Here is an 18003-nt window from a genome sequence, read left to right as displayed (position 1 = left end):
CTGTTTATTTTGTGCTATTTTCCATTCACTACCCTTTGGAACCATCTCCTGATTTCTCTTATATTCTGTGGTCCTTTTGCATCGCTGCCTTTCCAAATGGCTTTTCAACCACATAATTTTTAGTAACTCAACTCTAATGATAGTTTGAACTAACATTGAGCTATTGAATTCCGATACATTTTTGAATGCCTTTGCCTTTGGCATTATCCAGAAGGCAGCAATGGATAAAAGTCCTGCTCGGAAAACAGAATATTATTTCAGCTGATGGTGAAAGGCAATTGGATTTGTAGATAGGTTGTTGTTGTCAAGTCTTCCATGCCCCCATGTGATGCCAGGCTGAGTTTGGAAAATTCTGGGAAAATAGATGCACTTGTAAATGTGTAAATGGGTAGACAATTTAGCATATATTCCACTACCTGCTCGAAGACTACAGGGAATTTCGCATATGAGGCAGCAGGTGCCATGCAACAGAAAGTGAATGAGTTGTGGATTTTTGTACATTCAACTTCCCTTAAAATGGTCTTCCCCTTTTAAGAGTCATCCAGATGCCTTCTCTTTAAAGTTAACACTTTACAGAGTTGGAAGCTCTCATTTCCTGGAAATACAGGCTGGATGGCAGCCATCCCCCAGATGAGCCCCCATGGAAAAGACTTGGAGACGTGAGTTCCTCACTCAGGTTTCCGGTGGTTGCATATTAAACCCCAAGGGCTGGAAGGTGAGGTCATGAATTACTCTCATTGCTGTCAAGTGTCAGTTTGTCTTACACTTCCTGTCATTATTCTCTTACATCATGCATAACCCAGTGCCTCTTAGTCAATTTCCTTGCATGCAGAGTTCTAATATGCTGTGGGAAAAAAAAAGACTATCAGTATCGTTGCATTTAAGAAGAGATACAGTGTGATCAGGGCTGAGGAGCAGCTGTAGATTGTCAATAATGGGCCCAAATAATACAGAGAGGCAAATTAAGAAATGGGATATTGTGGGTTGTTTGGGGAGAGGAAAAGTTAGGCAGACCATCCAAAATAAATTTTGCTCAAATAGTTGAGGTAGCATAGGGTTGTGATGGAAGGAAAATGAGCTCACTACCTGATAAATACAAGTAAGAATCCTGCCTGTCTCACTAGGCTCTGTAGTGTCAGACAAGTTTCTTAACCCTTCTGAGCCTCAGATCCAGAATAATAGCAAACTTTTGAAACTGTTGCAAGGAACAAAAATCATGCATTGAGGAACAGCTGGTATGTAGAGGCAATCACCAGATGGTAGAACTGTTACTAATGATAGCTAAGTTTGTGCCCTCAAGCACTGGCTTGATTCCTGCTCTGATGGGGCAAGAAAAAGTGAAGATAATCAGCAAGCTTACAGGACCCTGAAGAAAGAAGTGTTAATCTACCTTAGCCACTTGACTTGCCTTTGCTGTCCTTATCACATCTTTGCTAGTGTATCCTCCAACGCTGTCAAATGACTTAAAGAAATGACAAGACAGAATAATGTCATAAAGTGTGAAGAGTCTGAGATTTCCCCTCTCCCCCGACCTGAAAGTTGTAAGTGAGCTGGTCACAACCTCACTGATGCTGGCAGAAGACGCATGTCTCCTTGGTCAGAGACAAAGAACTTCATATTCTTCAGGGCACAGCGGGCTATTCACACATAGGCTCCCTGTGAGCCCCAGATCCCATGGGGTTGATGCAGAGGTGTACCCAGGTAGATGCTGTGTACACACTGGGTTTATGTCACAGTCAAGGGACTTCAAGCTTAAAATTTCAGGCTTACAAGTGGGACGTAACAGACCAATCTTCTTCCAGGAGAGAGACAGTATCTCCATTACTCTTGCCAGGAAACAAATCTACCCACTACCCTGAGAGAGGCTCTGTCTTCCAAGGTTGTACTGTATATAGATATCCTTGCAAAGAGAGTGTGGGACCACAGCCACCATGGACATGCTTAAACATGATAGAGAATTGCTTCCCATTCCCCAAGAAGTAAGACAGCCAGAGGCAGAATTCAAAAGGCTTTGCAATTAGGTGAGATGTCTTAAAAATTTAAGTCAGCTAACCAAAAACTTGATAGCCTCCCATCAATCTTAAATAATAAAGCTACTGGAGTTGCCAGAGACAATAGGGAAAGACTGATTGCTCCATTTTGTGCCAGCACCTCAGCTGTGGTGAATGGGAAAGGCACTTCCTCCCCCATCACACCAATGGACCTCCAGCGATGTGTTCTTCATGCATTTTCAGTTAGCCTGGAAATGGAACCTTAGCCCACTGAGAAAGAAATGGGTGAGGGACTGTTTTGTTCTTCTTGGTGAAAAGGAAAGAAATCAGAAGCTTTGTTCCTTTCTGATTTTCTTTGGCCTTCCTAATAATGAAATGGTTTGAGAAGAGAGTTCTCTCAGAGTCACATGTGAGGATTATGGAGTCCTGAGATTTATGCCAGTCAATCTTCTTAATGTGCTTGTATGAGGTCATTTTCAGTTCCCCTGCTGACTTGAGGAGCTAGAACTCGCATGACCAAAAAGCTTCCAGCATTTCTACCATGATGGAGCATACTCTTGGAGTCCTACAAACAGAACCATCTTGCAGGCTTGACACCCTCTTTTGGAGAGAGTACATTGTCAGACTATGAAGGGATGTATGTATTCCAAGGTTTTGTTCAAAATATATATCCATTAAATGCAGGCAAAAAGCAGAAAATGTTACAGTAAGAAATTCAGGCACGGCCCTTGTTGAGTATTTACTGACAGAGAAGTGCTGGTGGGTGATTGAGGCAAGATCCACTATTTTCCCACCTGAGAGAAGAGCCCAAGTGTCCCACAGTTGCTGCAGCAGAAATTTAGTTATCAGCTCAACACTTTTATCTCGTTTTCTACATCCAATCAGTCACCAAGTGCTGTATCCTACACGTATCTCAAATCTGCCCACATCTTTTTTTAATTTTTAAAATTTATATTTATTTTATTTGAGAGACAGAGAGACAGGCAGACAGAATTCTCAAATGTCCAGAAGCTGGGAACTCAATGTGTGTCTTTCCCAAATGAGTGGTAGGGACCCAGGTACTTGAGCCATCAACTCTGCCTCCCAAGGGTGCACATCAGCAGGAAACTAGAATCAGGAGCAGAGCCAGGACTTGAGCCCAGCACTCAGATACGGGATACAAGCACCTTAACCACTTCACCACACTCCTGCTGCTCCTATTTATTTGATCATTCATTCATTTGCACAAATAGATAATGCATCCTTTCACCCAGATCTCTATTTCCTGCAATCGTCTGTGTCATTCAAGGGAAGCCCCTCACAGAGCTGGGGCCTGGTGAAATCCCCTAGAGCTACATGAGGATCCTGCCTCTCCAGTGCCAAGATCAGCAGGCAGGGCCGATGGGCTTCCGTCCCACGGAGGGCCTGTCCTGAGGCTGGAGCTATCCTTGCCTGTGACTGGAACCCAATCTCCCTGAGGCTGGAGCAGTGTGAGCTGAGCTGGCAGAGGACTTCTCCTCCCCAGCACTCCCATTCACAGGAAGGAAACTTGCCCTCTGTGATTCACAGAGAACCTGCCAGCATGAGCTGCCTGAGCAGACAATGGAGGCCTCTGTATGACTTCAGGAGGGAGGAGGAAAATGCTGACATTTAACCCCGTCAGCTGGAGAGCTGCAGTTGCCTCAGAGTATCCCAATAATCACTGAATGGATGAGTCTCAATTTTTTTTTCAGAGCTTAAGTTAGCTTTAAATAACTAAAAGGCTTGAGGATATATTCTTTAATTAGAAAGATCTAGCTTCATTTTCTGGTCCCATAAAGAATTGCTGTGTGTGTGTGTGTGTGTGTTGGACTCCGCATTTTTGCATAGATTTGGCAATGGTGGGAGCTGCAAATATCTACAACTTTTATGTCTGCCTCATGAGGAGACCTCCCCTTAGGACAGTTATTTTAAATGCCCTAGTCTTTCTTTAGCATGTGTCGTGATGTTTTATTGAGCAAATAAATTCACTGTGCTTGAAGATTTTAATGTCATAGTGCTTCACACGGAGTACATACTGAATAAATCACTGATTATATGGCCTTACATATTCTAGAATACTGCTAATCAGCCTGGATACACAGAAAACCTGTTTGCTGACTATCCCCTGGTTCTCCCCGGGGAAAGCAGAAATGCTGATTCCGCCTGCACCTCCGCACACACAGTCTAGTGTTGATCTCACAGCAGAAAGGAACCAGACAGTTGCTAGGTCCTAGGTCATGCAAATGTCACTGCTCTGCACGTTCACAGTAGACTGTTTCCTTACCAACCACCGTTAGCTGTATCTGAAATAACTGAAGCAAAATTGTATTTGTCAAATGACAAGAACAAAGGATGTGTTTACAAGTTAATAGTCTCGCTTGTAATATACTCAATTTCCTAAACATTCGATCAGTAACCTGGTTGTGAGTCTCTGGATCACTTAAGTGAATGATTAATGCTGCTTGATAAAGCTCAGAAACAGCTGCCGCCTGTGCCTTCGCGCTGTAAACCCATCAGACTGAGAAAGAACAAAGTGGGTTTGTCAGCCCTCTAAAGATTCACTTGGATCCCTCAGCCCAAGGCAACCGCTGGCCATTTGTGGTTTGCCCACATGAGGCACACCTTAGCTCAGCTGTATTAACCCGCAGATTATTTAGTCTCCAAAAAAGAGCTCAGTGATCTCAAACACAGATTATTCTGCTGCAGATTAATTTAACAAGGCTACTACCAGGCCCAGATTTGAGCCTAAGAGTGACTTGGACTTGGGTTTTTGAGTTGGGGTACATGACCACAACAGTTTCAAATTCATAATGGTTTTTAGGCTGAAAAAGAGGGAGAATTATTTTTAATTTTTTATTTATAAAAAGGAAAAAAAAACTTCATATATTTCAAATATACAATTTTTTTATGTCCCAACACCATTTGTTGAAGAGACTGTCCTTTCTCTGGGAGAATATTTCCTATTTTTTACTTTTGCATATGCATCTCAGAGAAAAATTGGGATAAGGAGGACTTTTATCACAGGGGGCTACGAATTGTGGCTTGAGGGCCAAATCAAACGCAGGGCCTGTTTTTGTGCTGTCTGCAACTTAGTAATAGTGTTACACTTTAAACAGCTTGTAAGGAAGGAAAAAAAACAAAGATTATGTGAGGAAAAAGTATATAACGCGTAAAGACTAAACTTTTTACCATATTACCCTTTATAAATAAAAAGTTTTCCAATCCCTGAAGGTAGTCTTGTATCTAGACTCCACGGAGAAATTGAGTTAGAGAAGGACCTGAACTCGTCTACAAAGAAATGGGTTAAAATCCAGGGAAACTTCAGTTATCACTGGTGTCCTGGGATGAATGGGTCCAGATTCTTGTCTCCAATGCAAGAAAGATTTTTAGATTGAGACATAGATACAGATTAGCCAAAGAATAAGATTTATTAGTAAAACAAAAGTACACATTCAAGTGGGCAGATGGGCATAGCTCATTCTTGAGCCTCAGAATCATCCCTTTATGTGATCTGGGGGCACAGGGAATGGTACTTTGAGTTCAGTTTTCTTTCCAAGAATTTGGTGACTGCCAGTTTTCTGGCCTTTTTAGAAAGTCTAGGAAGTGCCATGGCATGAGGTGCATGATAGGAGTTGGAGTTTCAGCCGTGGTAATTTTATTATAATGATATTATATTAGGCAACAGGTCATCATAGGGACACAGTAAGCAGCCATGTTGGATATTTTCAGCAAGGGATGGCTCTGGGCAGCAGCTTTTCTAAGGCAGCCCTTGGGGAGGATATGGTAACGTATTTCCTCTGTTTTTCTGATCCCAAAACCCTTATCTGTAACACTAGTGTGGAAAGCAAAAAATCCCAGTGTTTTGTGGCCCAGTCTTTTCCTGTGGTGGCATTGTCAATGAAAAGTGAATGGGGGGGGTGGGGGGAGAGTGGATGCCGTGGCATAGCAAGCAAAGCCACCATCTGCAGTGCCCTCATCCCATAGGGCGCCAGTTTGAGACCTGCTGCTCCATTTCCAATCCAGCTCTCTGTTCTGGTGTGGGAAAGCAGAAGATAGCCCAAGTCTTTGAGCTCCTGCACCAGCGTAGGAGACCCAGAAGAAGCTCCTGGCTCCTGGCTCCTGGCTTTGGATCAGCCCAGCTCCACCCATTGCAGCCATCTGCGGAGTGAACCAGCAGGTGGAAGACTCTCTCTCTCTCTCTCTCTCTCTCTCTCTCTCTCTCTCTGCCTCTGCCTCTCTGTAACTCCACCTTTCAAATCCATAAATAATTTTTTTAAAAAAGTGAATAGGGGAGTAGGGCCATGCTGTGGTGCAGCCAGTTAAAGCCCCAGCCGCAGCACCAGCGTCCCATATGGGTGCCGGTTCAAGCCCCGAGTCTCAGCTCCTCCACTTCCAATGTGCTTTCCTGCTAATGTGCCTGGAAAAACGGTGAAGATGACCCAAGTCCTTGGGCCCCTGTACCCACATGGGAGACTGGGAAGAACCTCCTGGCTTCGGATTGGCTCAGCTCTGGCCATTTTGGCCATTTGGGGAGTGAACCAGCTGATGGAAGATCTTTCTGTCTGTCTCTACCTCTCTCTGTAACTCTGTCCAAATGAATAAATTAAATCTTAAAAAAAAAAAAAAACAAAAAACAGTGGATTGGGGCTGGCACTGTGGCCTAGTAGGTTAAGTCTCTACCTATGCACTGGCATCCCATATGGCTGCTGGTTTGAGTCCTGGCAACTCCACTTCTGATTCAGCACTCTGCAAATGGCCTGGGAAAGCAGTGGAGGATGGCACAAGTGCTTGGGCCCCCGCACCCACATGAGAGATTTAGAAGAAGCTCCTGGTTCCTGGCTCCTGGCTCCTGGCTTCAGGTCGGCCCAGCTCTGGCTATTGGGGCCTTTTGGGGAGTGAACCACCAGATGGAAGACCTCTCTCTGCTTTCCCTCTATCAGTCTGTAACTCTGCCTCTCAAATAAATACATCTTTTTTTTAAAGAAAGTGAATTAATTCTGGTCTTCCTTTACATCTCTCAAGTGACATTCAAAAGGAAATGGAGTTTATCTCCAAGCCCTCACTCTCTGGGGCCCTGTGGCCTCTGCAGGCTTCCTATTCCATTTCCCTTTCTCAGCCCTTCCTGGCACAAACCTCCCATCCTAGCAGTGCTTCTCACACTGACCAACTTGATCTAAAAGGTGGCTGGGAGTTTGAGTCAGGATGAGGGCATAGAGGCACAGAAGAGTAGACAAGAACCCGCCCAGGACTTTCCCCTCAGAGGACAGCTGTGAACACTCAGTCATTGATAATTGTTACCCCCCAGGCATTGTTGATGGGACTGAGCTGTCCCCCCAGGTTCAAGGGGACCAGGGAAACGTTGGGTATGCAAAATTGTGAAACCAAAATTTATATTTATGTCCCCCACTTCCCCTTTTCACAATTTTCTCCATCATTCAATTACTTACTCGTTTTTTAAAAAAAGATTTTGTTTGTTTGAAAATCACAGAGGAAGAGAGAGAGTTCTTTCACCTGCTGGGTCATTTCTTATATGGCTTCAGTGGCCACATCTGGACCAGACTGAAGCCAGGAGACAGGAGTTTCTTCCAGGTTTCCCATGTGGGTGGCAGGGGCCCAAGCACTTGGGCCGTCTTCTGCTGCTTTTCCCAGCCCATTAGCAGGGAGATGGAGCAGAGGTGGAACAGCTGGACATGAACCAGCACCCATATAGGATGCTTGCGTTGCAGGCGATGGCTTTACCTGCTATACCACAATGCTGGCACCTACTTAAGCTTTTTAAAAACATTGAACAGAAGCTCTCCTACATGCTAGTAGTTCAGAAAGAAGGTAATATTTTACAGAATGAGACAGACATGAAAATAAATCTAAGAAACACTACATTAGAATTATAAGGATATAATATAAAGATGATTTTGCTCTTTCTTCTTTGCAAAGGCAGTGGCTTAAACAAGAAAGAATTCTGTTTGGTTTTGTGTAACACTTGTCTGACTTCTGTGTAAGTAATAAAGGTGTGCTATGGTGGCTCCATTGCGACATGGATTTGAGCTCCTTCTTTATCTTGGTGCTTTTCCCCCTGGATGCTGCCCAGATACTCTATCATCTTATCTGTTGAGCCTGTCTCCCAGTAGGCAGGAAGGAGAAAAGAAAAAGTTGTTTCCTTTAAGGTGATAACCTGGAACTTTAGTCCTACTCACAGAATTTCTTCATTTAAAGAAAATTAAAATAAAGAGTATAGATTTTATGTATTCCATAGGTACAGTTCCAAGAAGGCAACAACACTTCCCTCACTCCCCTGCTTTCCTCCAAACTCCTACTCTGACTCCCCACTCTACATCAGTTTTTGCAAACATAATTTCAATTCACTCCATATTCACAAGTTTAATTCACCACTAATCATAATATTCAACAGGTAAAAAGTAGGAAGACCACAGTTCCAGAGGAGTATAAACAAAAGTTAAAAATACAATCATATTCCAAAATTACCACTTCATTTGTATACATTTTTGGTATTCTATATTAACTGCCACATAACTGAGAAAACATGTATGCTTGTCTTTTGAGACTGGCTTATTTTACTTACATAATGGTTGCCAGTTGCATCCATTTGGTTGCAAAAGACAGGACTTCATTCTTTTTTATGGCTCAGCAGTATTCCATTGTGTGTGTGTGTATGTGTGTGTAATGTTTTCTTTATCCAGGCATCATTTGATGGCCATATTGGTTGATTCCATATCTTAGGTATTGTGAATTGAGCTGCAATAAACATTAAATTTTCATATGCTGATTTCATTTCATTTGGGTAAATTACCAGGAGTGGGATGATTGGGTCATATGATAGATCCATTTTCAGAGGAGTCTCCATACTGTCATCCACAATGGCTGTACTATTTACATTTCCAATAACAGTGGATTAGGGTACCATTTTCCCTATATCCTCACCAATATTTATTGTTTTTTGATTTTTGGAAGACAGGCATCCTAACTGGGGTGAGATGAAACCTCATTGTGGTTTTTATTTGCATTTCTGTGATGGCTAGTGATCCTGAGTATTTTTTCATATGTCTTTTGGTCATTTGTATTTCATTCTTTGATGAAGCTTCTTAGCTTGATGTAATACCACATTTTCTGTTTTTTAACTTTAGTGTCTATACTTCCAGGGTCTACTCCAAGAAGCCTTTGCCTATGCCAATGTCTTGAAGAGTTTCCCCCAATGTTCTCCTCTAGCAATTGTATGGTATCAGGTTATAGGTTTAGATCCTTGATCAATTTTGAGTTGATTTTTTAATAATATGTAAGGTAGGAGTCTTATCTCATATTTCTGCATATGTAGATCAAATTGTCCTAGCACCATTTGTTGAGGAGACTGTCCTAGCTCCAGGGACTGATTTCAGCTTGTTTGCCAAAGACTAGTTGGTTGGAGAGGTATGAATTAATTTTTGGGATTTGTGTGTATGTGTGCCAGTACCAGGCTGTTTTGATTATAACTGCCCTTTAGTATGTCTTGATATCTGGCATTGTGATGCTTCTGGCTTTGCTTTTGTTATTTAAAATTGCTTTAACTATTCAGGGTTTCTTGTGTTTCCATATGAATTTTATGGAATTTTTTTTTCTTTTTTTTCTTTTTTTTTTGACAGGCAGAGTGGACAGTGAGAGAGAGACAGAAAGAAAGGTCTTCCTTTTTGCCGTTGGTTCACCCTCCAATGGCCGCCACGGTAGGCGCGCTGCGGCCGGCGCACCGCGCTGATCCGATGGCAGGAGCCAGGTGCTTCTCCTGGTCTTCCATGGGGTGCAGGGCCCAAGGACTTGGGCCATCCTCCACTGCACTCCCTGGCCACAGCAGAGAGCTGGCCTGGAAGAGGGGCAACCGGGACAGAATCCGGCACCCCGACTGGGACTAGAACCCGGTGTGCCAGCGCCGCAAGGTGGAGGATTAGCCTAGTGAGCCGCGGCGCCAGCCGAATTTTATGGAATTTTATTTAAGCATTTTTTTTTAGATCTAAGAAGATTTTTCCATTTTTTTGTGTCTTCTTCTTTTTCTTTCTTTAATGTTTTTTAATTTTCATTTTAGAGATCTTTCACATATTTGACTAAATTTATTCCAAGTAATTTAAGTTTTGATGTACTTATTGGGAATGGGGTTGTTCTTACAAGTTCTTCTCAGCCATTGTACTGTCTGTGTATACAAAGGCTATTGATTTTTGTGTGTGAATTTTATATCCTGCCATTTTATCAAACTTTTTGGTTTTTTAGGTTTTCTGTGTCTTCCTGACTCAATTTTGGTAGATTATAAGTGTCCAGAATCTATCCATCTACTCTAAGTTTCCCAATTTGTTCATATATAGCTATGTATAGTAATTCCTCATGATTCTTTTTATTTCTGTGGTATCCATTATAACATCTCCCTTTTCATCTCTGATTTTAATTGATTTGGATGTTCCGTTTTTTTTTTTTTTTCCTTTTTGGTTAGTTGGGCCAGTGGTATATCAGTTTTGCTTATATTTTTTTAAACAGCTCTTCATTTCACTGCTCTTTTGTATCTGTTTTGGTTTTAATTTTGTTTATTCTCTAATTTTAATTATGTCTTTCTTCTTGGGTCGGTTGATTGTCATTTTTCTAGGACCTTGAGATTTATAGATAGGTCATTTATTTGATACCTTTCCAATTTTTTGATGTAGGCAGTAATTGCTATAAACTTCACTCTTAACACTGTTTTTGCTGTATTCTATAAGTTTTGATATGTCATATTGTCATCTTCATTCATTTACAGGAGTTTTTTTTATTTCCCTTTTGATTTCTTCTATGACCTGCTGTTCATTCAGGAGTGTGTTGTTCAGTCTCCACATATTTGTATATATTCTGTAGATCCCTGAGTTGTTCATTTCCAGTCTCCATGTAACTACATATTTTGTAGAGTCTATTAAGTCATTAAATTCCAGCTTCATTCTGCTGTGGTCAGAAAAGATACATGATATGATTTCAGTTTTTTTCTTTAACTGACTGAGACTTGCTTTATGGCCTAGCATATGGACTATCCTAGAGAAAGTTCCATGCACTAGTGAAAAGAATGTGTATTCTTCAGCTGTGAGATGAAATGTTCTGTTGATACAATTATGTCCATTTGTTTCATAGTGTAGATTAGCTCTGTTGTTTCTCTAGTCATTTCCATTTAGTTGATCTACCCATTGATGAAAGTGGGGTTACTATTTTATTGGAGTCTATGTCTCCTTTAGATCCATTAACATTTGTTCTAAATAACCAGGCACCCTAGCATTGGGTGCATATACACTTATTATGGTTCTGTCTTCCTGTTGAATTAGTCCCTTAATAATTATATAATGCATTTCTTTGTAATTTTCAAGTTTTTGTATTAAAGTCAATTTTGTCTGATATTACTATGACTACACCCATTCTTTTTTGCTTTCCATTAGCATGGAATATCATTTTCAATCCCTTCACTTTTAGTCTGTGTGTATTTTTGTTGGTGAGGTGTGTTTCTTGTAGGCAGCAGATAGATGGGTCTTGTTTTTTTTTTTTTATATTCAACCCATAGGTTATTTAGTGGAGCCATATTAATACAGTGTATGAAAGTAGATTGGGGCCGGTGCCATGGCTCACTTGGTTAATCCTCCACCTGCGGCACTGGCATCCCATATGGGTGCTGGGTTCTGGTCCTGGTTGCTCCTCTTCCAGTCCAGCTCTCTGCTGTGGCCCAGGAAGGCAGTGGAGGATGGCCCAAGTGCTTGGGCCCCTGCACCTGCATGGGAGACCAGGAAGAAGCACCTGGCTCCTGGCTTTGGATCGGAGCCATTTGGGGTGTGAACCAACGGAAGGAAGACCTTTCTCTCTGTCTCTCTCTCTCTCTCTCACTGTCTACTCTGTCAAATATACACACACAGACACACACACACACACACACATATATATATATTTATAAAGTAGATACATTGTTTTTCAATGATTCATTCAGTATTTTGGTGGCAAATTTTAATATTAATAATAACAGCTTAAAAAAAAAAAAAGGCTGGCACCGTGGCTCACTAGGCTAATCCTCCGCCTGCGGCGCTGACACACCGTGTTCTAGTCCTGGTCGGGGCACCGGATTCTGTCCCAGTTGCTCCTCTTCCAGTCCAGCTCTCTGCTGTGGCCCGGGAAGGCAGTGGAGGATGACCCAAGTGCTTGGGCCCTGCACCTGTTTGGGGGACCAGAGGAAGCACCTGGCTCCTGGCTTCGGACCGGCACAGCATGCCGGCCGTAGTGACCATTTGGAGGGTGAACCAATGGAAGGAAGACCTTTCTCTCTGTCTCTCTCTCTCTCTCACCGTCTAACTCTGACTGTCAAAAAATAATAATAACAACTTGTTTTTATCCAGTATTTAACAGTTCTGAAAATACTCTTACAGAAATTCATTTATTTGATCCAAACTAGAACCACACGAGGCAAGCAAGACATGCATTATCACCATCCTCACTTTCCAGTGCTGGTGCGGAGGCTCTTGGCAGCTGGGGTCCTGAGCTGTGGGCACCTGTGCCCTCCATGTAGGTCCACCGTGTCCCTCTAATTATGGAAGAGTTTCCTCTGCTGTTTTTTCCCTAACTCTTCCCTGAGACTGCACTATCTCCACTTTTATCAAACTATTTTCTCCTGGATTAGATCAGTAAGCTCCCTCCCTATTCCGCCATCTTGGAACCCCTGGGGTCTTGTTTTTTAATTCATTGCACTAGTCTGTATCTTTTTTTAAAAAAGATTTATTTATTTATTTGCAAGGCAAAGTTAAAAAAGGAGAGAGAGAGAGACAGAGACAGAGACAGAGACAGAGAGCTATCTTCCTTCCACTGGTTCACTGCTCAAATGGCCACAACAACCAGGATTGGGCTAAGTGAAGCCTGGAGCCAGGAGCTTCTTCCATGTCTCCCAGATGGGTATTGGGGCCCAAGGACTTGGGCTACTCTGCTGGTGTCCTTAGCACATTAACAGGGAGCTGGATTGGAAGTGGAGTCACCAGTACTTGAACTGATGCCCATTAGGCTTCAGGCCCTGTAGCCTATGGCTTAACCCATTGTACCACAGTGCCAGCCCCTAGTCTATATCTTTGAATTGGAGATTTGGGCTATTTACATTCAAGGTTATTATTGATAAGTAATGATTTGTTGCTACCATTTTTTCATAAATATTCCTATTTTTTGCTATGGATTTCCTTTATACTTTACTAGGAGTTGTTCTGCCTTCACATTATTTCATAATTATGACTATCATTCTTTGTTTCTCTATGTAGTATATCCTTGAGATTCATTTGTAAAAAGGCTGGACAAGTCGTGACAAATTCTTTCAGTTTCTGGTTGTTTCGGAAGGTCTTTATTCACCTTTATTTATAAATAAGAGCTTTGCCATATACAGTATTTTGGGTTGACAGTTTCTTTCTTTTAGGATTTGACTATGTCTCTCCACTCTCACCTTCCCAGTAGGGTTTTTGATGAGAAATCAGCTGTTAGTCTAACTGAGGGTCCTGTGAAAGTAATCTGGCATTTCTTTCACATTTTAAAATCTTTTCTTTTCTTTTTCTTTTTCTTTTTTGACAGATAGAGTTAGATAGTGAGAGACAGAAAGAAAGGTCTTCCTTCTGTTGGTTCACTTTCCAAATGGCCACTACGGTCAGAGCTACGCCCATCCGAAGCCAGGAGCCAGGTAATTCCTCCTGGTCTCCCATGCGGGTGCAGGGGCCCAAGTACTTGGGCCATCTTCCACTACCTTCCCAGGCCACAGAGAGAGCTGGACTGGAAGAGGAGCAATTGGGACTAGAATTGGCGCCCATATGGGATGCCGGCGCTGCAGGCGGAGGATTAACCAAATGAGCCACAGTGCAGGCCCCTAAAATCTTTTCTTTATGTTTACTTTTCACAATACATTTACTGACAATTATGTGTTGTAGTGAAGATCTTTTCTGATCATGTCTATTAGGAATTCTGTGTGCTTCCTGTACTTGGATGTTCCTTTGTTTCTCCAAATTAGGGAAGTTTTCTGCTGTTATTTTGCCGAATAGGCCTTCTAATCCATTCTCTCGTTCCATACCTTCAGACCCCTATGGTGGGTCCTATGGTAGTATCCCATAAATCTCGAATGCTATTTTCAGTTTTTCTAATTTTTTCTTCTTCTTCTTTCTTTTTTCTGACTGACTTTTCCAAGGATTTGTCTTCTAGCTCGATATTCTTTCTTCTGCCTCACCACGTCTGTTATTGAGACTTTCCACTGTAGTTTCTGTTTGACATATTGAATTCTTCATTTTGAATTTTTCAGTTTGATTTCTCTCAATATCTTTACCTCTGTACAACTTTTCATCCATATCATATATGGATTTCTTTATCTCATGAATTTATTTACCTGTGTTTCTGAGTAATCTTATGATCATTCTTTTGAATTCATTTTCAGGCACTGCATCAATCTCTCCATCTTCAGATTCTAATATTGACGTGTTCCTTTTGGGGTGTCATATTGTCTTCCTTTTTCTTGTTTCTTGTATTTCTGCATTTATTTTTAGGTTTGTGGAAACACTTGTTGATTTTCCCCTCTGATGGCTTTTATCTTTGAACTATGCCTCTGCAGCTTTGTGGAGTATCTGCTCCATCAGTGGATATTTGGAAATGTGTTCTGGGTGGGGCCAGGAAGTTCTGGTGGATGTTCAAGAGTTCAGGATGACACCCATATTGGATGTGGTAGATCTCCTCTATTGTCAGCAGTGAGGAGAGGGTATTATCATGTCTGTTAGCGTAATCGCAGCCTCACTTCCTCTCTTTCAAGATGATCAATGCCCAGGGTTAGCCCACAGTGGCTCCAACCCCCAGCCCCGCAGGCACATTAACCATACAAAAAATCTGTGTGGTCCTCAGTGTGAGCATGGAACCCCTGGAAATGACCCACCCTCAGCAGTCATGAAACTCTTAGTCTCTGAGCTAGACATACTGATTGCCCAGAGACCCAGCTACACCCCACCCTATCATGAAGTCACAGAATTCCCACAGTAATAGCGCTCAAGGCTGCCACAGTCACAGGGTACAGAGGATCCACTCTCGACTCTGTGAGCCTGCCCCATCCACAGAGAGAGAAGAGGCATTCCCAGAGCCATCTGGCTGTGGTTGTTCTGCCTGGGCAGTTTGAGTCCTAGAGCCTGTGTTAGGGTGGGGCATGGGAGCACCTCACAGTCCTAAGTGGGGGGAATTTCTTCATTTAATCAATTCTAGCTGCAGGAGAGGCTAAGAAATGAAGTGTTTATCTGGACAATCATGTACCAGCAAAAGCTTGAATTTTGTATTCACAAAATAAAGGAGGATGGAGTTTAGAAAATGACTATGATTGTTAATTAGTTCAATATTTCTTAAGACTTCATTGGCCCAAAAGTACTCAGCAACCATTGCTTTTAAGCGTGTAGTTTTTCTACACCCTAGATATGAGCAAAGTTTGCAGCCTAAATTTGAGAAAGAAAACACTCCTAGGGGAACTAAAAGAGACCCATCTGGTATAGGCAACACACAGATTTTGCCAAACAGTTCAAGGCTTGGAATTAAGGACCCTGGGTGACAGGTACCATTTGGTGGCTAGGTATCTTTTAAGTACTGTCCTTCAGGTCAACACCAGTGGAAAAGAGGGGCAGAAAGCAGCATTGCTAGATGGAGAAATTGAGCTGCATCCCAGGTCTGACCACAGCGCTGACTGACCCACAGGGAGCTCCACAGTAGCTGTAATGGGTTTGTTTTGGGCTGAAATGGCCTGGCCTGGTACACCTTCCTCAATCAGGATGTGCCCGCCCTTCCTGCTCAGGAACAAGACATCGGGCGAGGCAGCTTCACAGCCAGGGCAGTCCTTTGAGGGACAACTGGGGCAGCAAGTCTTCTTAACGGAGGGTCTCAGTATCGTTTTCATATTACACACACACAGAGTGTACATTTAAACAAAAAATGGGATCATGTTATCTATGCTCCTATGACACTGATTTTTTTTTTTTTACTTATAAGAGCTTCCCCCAAAACATAGATAATGTTCATTTTTATTTGCTGCAATTGTTCAACTGAATAGATATACAATACTTACTCAAATGCCCATTGGTGGACATTTGAGACCTTTCCTATTTGTTGCCTTTACAAATAACTTAGTCACAGACATCCCCTGTATATAAATATCCTTTAAATAAATGTGTAATTCCCCTAAATGGAATTTCTGGGCCAAAAAGTATATATACTTACATTTTGAGATACAGTACCAAATTACCTTCCAGAAAGCTATAAGCAGTTTACCCAAGCGTGATACAGGGCTCAGGTAGCATAGTAAATATCAATCTTTGCAGTCCTTGGTAAGGTGAAAAATAGCTCATGTTTTCTTAATAATATTTATTAATTAATGACCCCAGATAAATGCTGTTTTATATGTTGACAGATGGTATATTTTCACTGATTTTTGCTTTGGTAAATTATCTATAGCCATTCTTTGTTCATTTTTCCCTGGTTTCTGAGTGTCTGCTGCACTGAAGATACTAAGTCTCTGTTTGGCATGTATGATATCCTGTTATATCCTAATACATGGTTGTGCTGAACTTTTCCTTGCTTCCTTCGTGCCTTTCTTGCTTGGTTGCTTTTCTTTCTGTGTTTCCTGTCTCCATCCCCTCTCCTCTCTCCCCCCTCCTCTCCTCTCCTCTCCCCTCCTCTCCTCTCCCCTCCCCTCCCCTTCTCTCCTCTCCTCCCCCTCCTCTCCTCTCTCTCCCCTCCCCTCCTCTCTCTCCTCTCCTCTCCCCTCCTCTCCCCTCCCCTCCTCTCCCCTCCCCTCCACTCCCCTCCTCTCCCCTCCCTTCCTCTCCTCTCTTTTTTTTTTTTTTTTAAACTTTTATTTAATGAATATAAATTTCCAGTGTACAGCTTATGGATTACAGTGGCTTTCCCCTCCCATAACTTCCCTCCCACCCGCAACCCTCCCCTCTCCCGCTCCCTCTCCCCTTCCATTTGCATCAAGATTCATTTTCAATTCTCTTTATATACAGAAGATCAATTTAGTATAAAGGTTTCAACAGTTTGCACCAACATAGACACACAAAGTGAAACATACTGTTTGAGTACTAGTTATAGCATCAAATCAAAATGTACAGCACATTAAGGACAGAGATCCCACATGAGGAGCAAGTGCACAGTGGCTCCTGTTGTTGACCCAACAAATTGACACTCTAGTTTATGGCACCAGTAACCACCCTAGGCTGTCGTCATGAGTTGCCAAGGCTATGGAAGCCTTCCAAGTTTGCCGACTCTGATCATATTTAGACAAGGTCATAAAAGACAGAGTGAGAATAGTAACCAATGATCCTAAGAGTGGCATTAACCAGGTTTGAACAATTATACAGCATTAAGTGGGGAAGAGGACCATCAGTACACACATGTTGGGAGTAGAGCCATTGGTGGTAGAGTAGAGGTTATGATTACAAAGGAATGAGGCCCAAGTGCACTAGACAGGGTCTAGAACAAAGGACAGAGTCATTCTTAGAGGAGCTAAGAAAGGTGCTGTCTAAGCTACAATTAAGTTTTCTGATTGAGAGGCAAATAGAACCTGATAGAAGGGGCTTGATAATAATCTGGTGGGCTTTAGGCCTTGTAAGTTAAGAGGCCCAGACCTATCTATCTCTTCACATGGGGTATATCCTAAGGGAGGTGTGAACCTCCTAGGGGAAGGCACTCTGTTGACTTTCATTACTTGGCTGGCCTGGGAGGAGAGCTGGCCAGGTAAAGGCAGGTGGCAACTCTAACAAGAAATTTACAGTTCTGCCTGCAATGTTGCTGACCCTACTTGACCATCCCCTCAGCTGCAGTGGTCACTTTGGAAGTTGGGCTGAGTGAAGGGCTTTTCAGCTTAGAGCCAATAAGATCTGTGGCTCTGACCTGGGCATCCTTCGACTCCAGGGCAGGTCCATTTCCAGTGATCCAACTCTTGGCAGAGCTGCCAGGGCTCTTCACAAGCTGACTTCTGCTGAAGCCCAGGCTTACC

General features: G+C 42.5%; 1 protein-coding gene across 2 annotated transcripts in view; it reads left to right on the top strand.

Annotated features, from left to right (window-relative positions):
* Positions 1–18003, top strand: part of MCM9 (minichromosome maintenance 9 homologous recombination repair factor) — a 216631-nt gene that overhangs the window by 121286 nt on the left and 77342 nt on the right. The gene's annotated exons all lie outside the window — the stretch shown is intronic.

This window comes from Lepus europaeus, chromosome 3, assembly GCF_033115175.1.
Source record: "Lepus europaeus isolate LE1 chromosome 3, mLepTim1.pri, whole genome shotgun sequence".
NCBI lineage: Eukaryota > Metazoa > Chordata > Mammalia > Lagomorpha > Leporidae > Lepus > Lepus europaeus.
This window is presented reverse-complemented; position numbering and strand designations above follow the sequence as displayed.